Raw genomic sequence first — 11,088 nt, forward strand, 5'->3', positions numbered from 1 at the left:
TAAACCTCAATTAGTTTCTCTGATGCAGCAGAACTGCAAGTTTCATGGACTTCCATCTGAAGATCCTTTTCAGTTCTTGGCTGAATTCTTGCAGATCTGTAATACTGTTAAGACCAATGGGGTTGATCCCGAGGTCTACAGGCTTATGCTTTTTCCGTTTGCTGTAAGAGACAGAGCTAGAATATGGTTGGACTCTCAACCTAAGGATAGCCTGAACTCTTGGGATAAGCTGGTCAAGACTTTCTTAGCCAAGTTCTTTCCTCCTTAAAAGCTTAGTAAGCTTAGAGTGGATGTCCAAACCTTCAGACAGAAAGAAGGTGAATCCCTCTATGAAGCTTGGGAGAGATACAAGCAACTGACCAAAAAGTGTCCTTCTGACATGCTTTTAAAATGGACCATCCTGGATATATTCTATGATGGTCTGTCTGAATTAGCTAAGATGTCATTGGATACTTCTATAGGTGGATCCATTCACCTAAAGAAAACGCCTGCAGAAGCTCAAGAACTTATTGACATGGTTGCTAACAACCAGTTTATGTACACTTCTAAGAGGAATCCTGTGAGTAATGGGACGCCTCAGAAGAAGGGAGTTCTTGAAATTGATACTCTGAATGCCATATTGGCTCAGAATAAAATATTGACTCAGCAAGTCAATATGATTTCTCAGAGTCTGAATGGAATGCAAGCTGCATCCAACAGTACTCAAGAGGCGTCTTCTGAAGAAGAGCCTTATGATCCTGAGAACCTTGCAATAGTAGAGGTAAATTATATGGGTGAACCTTATGGAAACACCTATAACCCCTCATGGAGAAATCATCCAAAATTCTCATGGAAGGATCAACAAAAGCCTCAACAAGGCTTTAATAATGGTGGAAGAAACAGGTTTAACAGTAGTAAACCTTTTCCATCATCCACTCAGCAACAGACAGAGAATTCTGAGCAGAATCCATCTAGCTTAGCACATTTAGTCTCTGATCTATCTAAGGCCACTCTGAGTTTTATGAATGAAACAAGGTCATCCATTAGAAATTTGGAGGCACAAGTGGGCCAGCTGAGTAAGAAGATCACTGAAACTCCTCCTAGTACTCTCCCAAGCAATACAGAAGAGAATCCAAAGAGAGAGTGCAAGGCCATTGATATAACCATCATGGCCGAATTCAAGGAAGAAGGGGAGGACGTGAATCCCAAGGAGGAAGACTTCCTGGGACATCTAGTGATCAATAAGGAGTTTCCCTCTGAGGAACCAAAGGAATCTGAGGCTCATCTAGAGACCATAGAGATTCCATTAAATCTCCTTACGCCCTTCATGAGCTCTGATGAGTATTCTTCTTCTGAAGAGAATGAGGATGTTACTGAAGAGCAAGTTGCCAAGTTCCTTGGTGCAATCATGAAGCTAAATGCCAATTTATTTGGTAATGAGACTTGGGGAGATGAATCTCCCCTGTTCACCAATGAACTAAATGCATTGGATCAACTGAGATTGCCTCAGAAGAAACAGGATCCTGGAAAGTTCCTAATACCTTGTACCATAGGCACCATGACCTTTGAGAAGGCTCTATGTGACCTTGGGTCAGGGATAAACCTCATGCCACTCTCTGTAATGGAGAGGCTAGGAATCTTTGAGGTACAAGCTGCTAGAATCTCATTAGAGATGGCAGACAACTCCATGAAAATGGCTTATGGACAAGTAGAGGACATGTTAGTAAAGGTTGAAGGCCTTTACATCCCTGCTGATTTCATAATCCTAGACACTGGGAAGGATGAAGATGAATCCATCATCCTTGGAAGACCCTTCCTAGCCACAGCAAAAGCTGTAATTGATATGGACAGAGGAGAATTAATCCTTCAACTAAATAAGGACAACCTTGTAATTAAAACTCAAGGATCTCTCTCTGTAACCATGGAGAGGAAGCATGAAAAGCTTCTCTCACTGCAGAGTCAACCAGAGCCCCCACAGTCAAACTCTAAGTTTGGTGTTGGGAAGCCACAACCAAACTCTAAGTTTGGTGTTGAACTCTCATATCCAAACTCTAAGTTTGGTGTTGGGAAGTCTCAACAATGCTCTGAACATCTGTGAGGCTCCATGAGAGCCCACTGTCAAGCTATTGACATTAAAGAAGCGCTTGTTGGGAGGCAACCCAATTTTTATTTATCTAATTTTATTTTTTTATTTTTATTGTTCTTTCATGTTTTATTAGGTTCATGATCATGTGGAGTCACAAAATAAATAGAAAAATTAAAAACAGAATCAAAAACAGCAGAAGAAAAATCACACCCTGGAGGAAGGACTTACTGGCGTTTAAACGCCAGTAAGGAGCATCTGGCTGGCGTTCAACGCCAGAACAGAGCATGGATCTGGCGTTGAATGCCAGAAACAAGCAGCATCCTGGCGTTCAGACGCCAGGAATACACACTGAGGAAAGCTGGCGCTGAACGCCAGAAACAAGCATAGAACTGGCGTTCAACGCCAGAAACATGCTGCATCTGAGCGCTGAACGCCCAGAACAAGCATCAATTCGGCGTTTTAACGCCAGAATTGCATGCAAAGGCATTTTACATGCCTAATTGGTGCAGGGATGTAAATCCTTGACACCTCAGGATCTGTGGATCCCACAGGATCTTCTCAGCATCTGTGGACCCCACAGGATCCCCACCTACCTCCACTCATTCTCTTCCCTCTTCTCATTCATCCTCTCTCTTCCCAATAAACACCCTTCCCCAAAACCCTTCACCAATCACATCAAGCTCTCTTCCCTACTACCCCTTCACCACTCACATCCATCCACTCTTCCCTATAAACCTACCTCATAAACCCCACCTACCTTCAAAATTCAAAATTACTTTCCCACCCAAACCCACCCTAAATGGCCGAACCTAACCCCTCTCCCTCCACTATATAAACCCCTCCATTCTTCTTCATTTTCACACAACACAACCCTCTCTTCCCCTTCTTGGCCGAAATACCCCCCTCACTCTCCCTCTATATTTTCTTCTTCTTCTTCATCTCTTCTTTCTTCTCTTGCTCGAGGACGAGCAATATTCTAAGTTTGGTGTAGTAAAAGCATAAGCTTTTTGTTTTTCCATTACCATTGATGGCACCTAAGACCGGAGAATCCTCTAGAAAAGGGAAAGGGAAGACAAAAGCTTCCACCTCCGAGTCATGGGAGATGGAAAGATTCATCTCCAAAGCCCATCAAGACCACTTCTATGATGTTGTGGCCAAGAAGAAGGTGATCCTCGAGGTCGCTTTCAAACTCAAGAGAAATGAGTATCCGGAAATCCGACATGAAATCCAAAGAAGAGGTTGGGAAGTTCTAACAAACCCCATCTAACAAGTCAGAATTCTAATGGTTCAAGAGTTCTATGCTAATGCATGGATCATTAGGAACCATGATCAAAGTAAGAACCCAAACCCAAAGAATTATCTTACCATGGTTCGGGGGAACTACTTAGATTTCAGTCCGGAAAATGTGAGGTTGGCGTTCAACTTGCCAATGATGGAAGAGAACGCACGCCCCTACACGAGAAGAGTCAACTTTGATCAAAGGTTGGACCAAGTCCTCATGGACATATGTGTGGAAGGAGCTCAATGGAAGATTGACTCAAAAGGCAAACCGGTTCAACTAAGAAGATTGGACCTTAAGCCTGTAGCTAGAGGATGGTTAGAGTTCATTCAACGCTCAATCATCCCCACTAGCAACCGGTCTGAAGTTACTATAGACCGGGCTATCATGATCCATAGCATCATGATTGGGGAGGAAGTGGAGGTTCATGAGATTATACCTCAAGAACTCTACAAGGTGGCTGACAAGTCCTCCACTATGGCAAGGTTAGCCTTTCCTCACCTCATTTGCCACTTATGTAATTCGGCTGGGATTGACATAGAAGGAGATATCCTCATTGATGAGGACAAGCCCATCACTAAAAAAAGGATGGAGTAAACAAGAGAGCCTATTCATGGATCTCAAGAGATGCATGAGGAAGCTCATCACCAGGAAATCCCTGAGATGCCTCAAGGGATGCACTTTCCTCCACAGAATTTTTGTGAGCAAATCAACACCTTCCTAGGAGAATTAAGTTCCAACATGGGATAATTAAGGGTGGAACATCAAGAGCACTCCATCATCCTTCATGAAATTAGAGAAGATCAAAGAGCAATGAGGGAGGAGCAACAAAGACAAGGAAGAGACATAGAAGAGCTCAAGGACATCATTGGTTCCTCAAGAAGAAAACGCCACCATCACTAAGGTGGACTCATTCCTTGTTCTTAAATTTTCTGTTTTTCATTTTCTTTATGTTAAATGCTTATCTATGTTTGTGTCTTATTACATGATCATTAGTATTTAGTAACTATGTCTTAAAGTTATGAATGTCCTACGAATCCATCACCTCTCTTAAATAAAAAATGTTTTAATTCAAAAGAACAAGAAGTACATGAGTTTTGAATTTATCCTTGAACTTAGTTTAATTATATTGATGTGGTGACAATACTTTTTGTTTTCTGAATGAATGCTTGAATAGTGCATATGTCTTTTGAAGTTGTTGTTCATGAATGTTAAATATGTTGGCTCTTGAAAGAATGATGACAAGGAGACATGTTATTTGATAATCTGAAAAATCATAAAAATGATTCTTGAAGCAAGAAAAAGCAGTGAATACAAAAGCTTGCAGAAAAAAATAAAAAAAAATAGCGAAAAAAAAAGAAAAAGCAAGCAGAAAAAGCCAAAAGCTCTTAAAACCAAAAGGCAAGAGCAAAAAGCCAATAACCCTTAAAACCAAAAGGCAAGGGTAAATAAAAAGGATACCAAGGCTTTGAGCATCAGTGGATAGGAGGGCCTAAAGGAATAAAATCCTGGCCTAAGCGGCTAAACCAAGCTGTCCCTAACCATGTGCTTGTGGCGTGAAGGTGTCAAGTGAAAACTTGAGACTGAGCGGTTAAAGTCAAGGTCCAAAGCAAAAGAAGAGTGTGCTTAAGAACCCTGGACACCTCTAATTGGGGACTTTAGCAAAGTTGAGTCACAATCTGAAAAAGTTCACCCAATTATGTGTCTGTGGCATTTATGTATCCGGTGGTAATACTGGAAAACAAAGTGCTTAGGGCCATGGCCAAGACTCATAAAGTAGCTGTGTTCAAGAATCAACATAATGAACTAGGAGAATCACTAACACTATCTGAACTTTGAGTTCCTATAGATGCCAATCATTCTGAACTTCAATGGATAAAGTGAGATGCCAAAACTATTCAAGAGGCAAAAAGCCACAAGTCCCGCTCATCTGATTGGAGCTATGTTTCATTGATAGTTTGGAATTTATAGTATATTCTCTTCTTTTTATCCTATTTGATTTTCAGTTTCTTGGGGACAAGCAACAATTTAAGTTTGGTGTTGTGATGAGCGGATAATTTATACGCTTTTTTGCATTATTTTTAGTATGTTTTTAGTAGGATCTAGTTACTTTTAGGGATGTTTTTATTAGTTTTTATGTTAAATTCACATTTTTGGACTTTACTATGAGTTTGTGTGTTTTTCTGTGATTTCAGGTAATTTCTGGCTGAAATTGAGGGACTTGAGCAAAAATCAGATTCAGAGGTTGAAGAAGGACTGCTAATGCTGTTGGATTCTGACCTCCCTGCACTCAAAGTGGATTTTCTGGAGCTACAAAACTCAAAATGGCGCGCTTCTAATTGTGTTGGAAAGTAAACATCCAGGGCTTTCCAGCAATATATAATAGTCTATACTTTGGCCGAGTTTAGACGACGCAAAAGGGCGTTGAACGCCAGTTCTACGCTGCAGTCTAGAGTTAAACGCCAGAAACACGTCACGAACCAGAGTTGAACGCCAAAAACACGTTACAACTTGGCGTTCAACTCCAAAAGAAGCCTCTGCACGTGTAAACTTCAAGCTCAGCCCAAGCACACACCAAGTGGGCCCCGGAAGTGGATTTACGCATCAATTACTTACTTTTGTAAACCCTAGTAGCTAGTTTAGTATAAATAGGACTTTTTATTTATATCTAAAAGATCTTTTGATCAGTTTTATGCTATCTTAGACTCTCATGGGGGCTGGCCATTCGGCCATGCCTGGACCATTATCACTTATGTATTTTCAAACGGTAGAGTTTCTACACTCCATAGATTAAGGTGTGGAGCTCTGCTGTTCCACATGATTTAATGCAAAGTACTATTGTTTTTCTATTCAATTCAACTTATTCTGCTTCTAAGATATCCATTCGTTCCCAAGAACATGATGAATGTGATGATTATGTGACGCTCATCATCATTCTCACTTATGAACGCGTACCTGACAAACACTTCCGTTCTACATGCAAACAAGCTAGAATGAATATCTCTTAGATATCTAATACAGGGGACCGAGTCCGAGTTATTAGTATCTTCGTGGTATAAGTTAGAACCTATGGATGGCCATTCCTGAGATCCGGAAAGTCTAAACCTTGTCTGTGGTATTCCGAGTAGGATCTGGGAAGGGATGGCTGTGACGAACTTCAAATACGCGAGTGCTGGGCGTAGTGACAGACGCAAAAGGAGGGTGAATCCTATTCCAGTATGATCGAGAACCTCCAGATGATTAGCCATGCCATGACAGAGCATTTGGACCATTTTCACAGAGAGGATGGGATGTAGCCATTGACAACGGTGATGCCCTACATAAAGCTTGCCATGGAAAGGAGTAAGATTGATTGGATGAAGACAGCAGGAAAGCAAAGGTTCAGAGGAACGAAAGCATCTCTATACACTTATCTGAAATTCTCACCAATGATATACATAAGTATCTTTATCTTTATTTTCTGTTTATTTGTTATTATTATTCGAAAACTCCATAACCATTTAATATCCGCCTGACTGAGATTTACAAGATGACCATAGCTTGCTTCATACCAACAATCTCCGTGGGATCGACCCTTACTCACGTAAGGTTTTATTACTTGGACGACCCAGTGCACTTGCTGGTTAGTTGTGCGAAGTTGTGAAGTTATGTTTGGACCATGGTATTGTGTACCAGTTTGTTGGCGCCATTACCAGGGAGAGAACGAACAACAAATTTTACAACCTGAGTAACAATTTCGCATACCACTCATCCTGAAACTTCCACCAATGCTTGGACTTCCAATAATCTTTATCATTCTCAAGTGAAATTGCCAAGCCTGGAGGGAGTTCTTCACAAGCTTTGAGCTCCCAAAGTCGATCCTCATGTATGCTCGGATCCCAAATCTTGTATCTACACCCGTCTTGAAGTGGATCATCATTGTTCCAATCGGGTGGCAAGCAGTCTGAATTCTCTACGGAGTACCAAACTCTTCTTTTAGATCTAACTAAATTATCACCAGTTGAGTCCTTACATCCATCTCTTGAAATATCAACCTTGATGAGCCTTAATTTGCAACTCCAACCACTAAATAGTCTCCTCTTACGCTTTATGCCAGAAAGCTTCCTGAGTTGGCCGTCCGTTTCAAGAATACCGTACTCAAGTGGGATAGGAAGACGAATAGAGATAAGTTTTACCCACTCAAGTGAAGGAGTAGACAACAACCTAGGTGGGAAAGTCTCCGACGTTCTTAACAAAGTGTACTCAACTCCCGTCCATCCTTTTCGAAGGGCTTCTACTTCCACATAATTTGCAGACTCAATCAGAGAAGAGTCTTCATACTCAAGGAGTTCATTTGCGATTGTAGATTTATCACTGGGAGGACTTGATGCATGATTCTCATCACCAAGGGAACTTACTTCTTGATCTATCCCATCCAAGTCTTCATAAGGAATATGCCATGGAGGTTGTACACTGGCCTTCTTGACATTAATTTCAATCTTATTGGAGGGGTACTCTACAATTCTAGATTCCCATGGAGGTTCAGCATCTCCTATATCTTCAACCACTTCTTCCTCTGCAAATGTTATGGCTTCCTCTACTTGTTCCAATACAAAGCCATATTCCTCATTGTCCACCGGAAGTTCTAGTGTCTCCTTCATGCTACGCTCTTCTTTAGATTCTCCATATGTAGCCATGGGAGTACTTTCAGTTCTCATATATTGGGAAGCTAATCGGTTTACTACCTCGGTAAAGGTAGTCATGAATTCTAGTACTCCTCATTTCATCTCTCTTTGCCCTTGAAGAAGAACACCAATAGTATCATGCATTGAAGGTTAAAGTGGATGTGAGGGCTCATTATCTGGGAGGAAAGGTTCATGATAAGAGGGTGGTTCATCACTCTCCATCTTTTCCACTTGTTACACAGCACACTTCAATTCCTTGTTCTCAATTTGAGATTCTTTAGCTATGAAAGCTTCGGGTGCCATTCGGTTTACCACTCGGTCCAACTGATACAGGGTTGTTTGAAATTGATCCATTGTTTCCTTGAGACGATCCCTTGACTCTTGTTCTGCTCGGATATCATAAGTAGGATCATAAGGCTCTTGGATTGATGGATATGGATGTGGTGTATATGGAGGTGGTTGTCCTTGGGAGTAACTAGGTTGGAATTGGGGTGGATCTATGTATGGCTCATATGGCTCATAGGGTGGTTGATATGGTGGATAAGGGTTAGAATCATGTGATGGTGTTTGGTAGTAGGGGGCTTGTGAGTATGGTGGTCTAGAGTTGTGTTGAGGAGGTGGTTCATAAGCATATGGTAGGACTTGTTGGTAAGGGGGTCCACCATATCCATCATCTTGGTACGCTCCCTGAAATGGCTCTTGACTATAGTAATTTGGTGGAGGTTGGTTGTCACGAAAGGGTCCACCATAACTATTGTCTCGGCATGCATTGTGGAATGGTCTTTGTCTGTGGTACTGTGGAAGGTGTTGTTGCCGAAAGGGTTGATCAGATCCTCGTGGCTCCTTCCATCTCTGATTGTTTTGACCTTGATGCATGTTCATGTTATAATTTCCATTCCTTGCAACAACATTGGAACCAAACTCAAAGCGATGGGGGTGGAAACTCATAGCAACTAATAAAAATTAAAAACAAAAATAAAATCAAATAAACAAGCAAAATAAAATATTTACAATAACCAATAATAAGGCACACGTTTGCAATTCCCCGGTAACGGCGCCATTTTGACGATTGGATTTCTGTTTAGTAAAGAAATTTTATAAAATTAATCGTGTTGTAAGTATAGCTTCTAAACTAACAGAGAATCCTTTCGTACAAAAGTTTGGTTGTCACAAGTAACAAAACCCAATAAAATTTATAACCGAAGTATTTAAACCCCGGGTCGTCTTCTCAAGGAATTGCAGGGAGGTATGATTTATTATTGGTTATGTAAAAAGATATATTTTTGGGTTTTTTAAATAAGGAACAAGTAATTTAAATGACAAGAAAAATAAATTAATAATAATAAAATCTCTTGGCAAGGTATAAGAAATTGAAGTCCTATCCTAGTTATCTTTATCAAGTGTGATGAAAATTGGATTTTGCTCCCACTTTTAATTAACCCTTACTAAATAAAGGAAAGTCAAGTGGACAGATTAATTTGATCCTCAGGTCCTAGTCAACTCCTAGGGAGAGACTAGAGTTATTGGAGTGCAAATTAACCAGCAAAGAATTCCAATTTCAATTAACAGCTGAGTTGATAACTCAAGTGTTATAAATTACTTAACCAAGGCCAAAAGGGGAAAATAAATCTAATTTGAATTGAAATCATTCATAAATAAATTAAAGCAAAATAAAATCTGAAATACCTCAAAATATATTAATTAAAAAAATCATAACATGAATGGTTCATAAGCCAAATTGAAAAGATAAATGACAATTAAAGTAGTGGAATAAATAAAAGTAGAAAATAAATTAAAGGAATATTGAACCTGTGATTGAAGAGAAATAATCCTAAACTTGAGAGAAATCCTAATTCTAAAAATCTAAATCCTATATCCTAAGAGAGAGGAGAGAGCCTCTCTCTCTCTCTAAAACTACATCTAAATCCTAATAATTGTGAATGTGTATGTATGATTGATGAATGGATGCATTCCCCCACTTTATAGCCTCTAATCTATGTTTTCTGGTCCGAAAACTGGGTCAAAAAATAGTCCAGAAATCGTTGGGCGATTTCTGGTATGTACAGGTCGCTGCAAAGTTATGCGGAAGCGTCGTCCACGCATTCGCGCGGATTGTGTTTTTGCCAGGTCACGTGTCCGCGTGATCCACGCATTCGCATCACCTGGATTTGGGGAAGCTATGGCAAATTATATATTTTTGCAAAGTCCCGGACGTTAGCTTTCCAATGCAACTAGAACCATTTCATTTGGACCTCTGTAGCTCAAGTTATTGTTGATTTAGTACCAGGAGGTCAGGCTGGACAACTTTAGCAGTTTCTTCAGTTTCTTGTATTCCTTCCACTTTTGCATGCTTCCTTTCCATCCTCCAAGTCATTCCTGCCCTATAATCTCTGAAAATACTTAACACACATATCAAGGCATCTAATGGTAATAAAAGAGGATTAATATTTGGTAATTTAAAGCCAAAGAAGCATGTTTTCAATCATAGCACAAATTCAGGAAGGAAATTGTAAAACTATGCATTTTGTATGGATAAGTGTATGAAAGATTGATAAAATCCACTCAATTGAGCATAAGATAAACAATAAAATAGTGGTTTATCAGTTGTCAAAAGTTCCGTTTTGAATTAAACACTGCACCTTTGTTCATGACTTGATATGCCTACCGATGACTGGCCTCGATCTAATTCTGGGATTGGATTGGCTATCAAAACATCACGTACTGCTCGATTATTCTGAATGATCATTTCAATTTATGTTGGAAGGGTTAGAAGGACCGGTGGTGGTGGAGGAATACTATTTAAATTGTGTGGTGGTGGGTTATAGTGGAAGTGAATGTTAGGGTTTCATGCTTTTGGCTACAAGCGTGTTGGGTGATAAACAGAATTTGAATCATTGGTACGCGAAATCGTGATTGTTCATTCCCTGGCTACAGTGCCAAAAAGTTGGTGTGGGAGAACGTGATCTCATCTTTTACACAAATCCACGTAACTAACCAGCAAGTGCACTGGGTCGTCCAAATAATAAACCTTATGTGAGTAAGGGTCGATCCCACGGAGATTGTCGGCTTGAAGCAAGCTA

At 40.2% G+C, this 11,088-nt stretch overlaps 1 non-coding gene across 1 annotated transcript; it reads right to left on the reverse strand.

The window, feature by feature from the left end:
• Window positions 1-277: 277 nt before the first annotated feature.
• LOC148579836 (small nucleolar RNA R71) lies at window positions 278-385 on the reverse strand. Its single transcript, XR_015895995.1, has one exon. It is a non-coding gene; the product is annotated as a small nucleolar RNA R71 (small nucleolar RNA).
• Window positions 386-11,088: the final 10,703 nt, after the last annotated feature.

Source organism: Arachis ipaensis, chromosome B10, assembly GCF_059453495.1.
Source record: "Arachis ipaensis isolate K30076 ecotype BB chromosome B10, ASM5945349v1, whole genome shotgun sequence".
In the NCBI taxonomy this organism is placed as follows: Eukaryota; Viridiplantae; Streptophyta; class Magnoliopsida; order Fabales; family Fabaceae; genus Arachis; species Arachis ipaensis.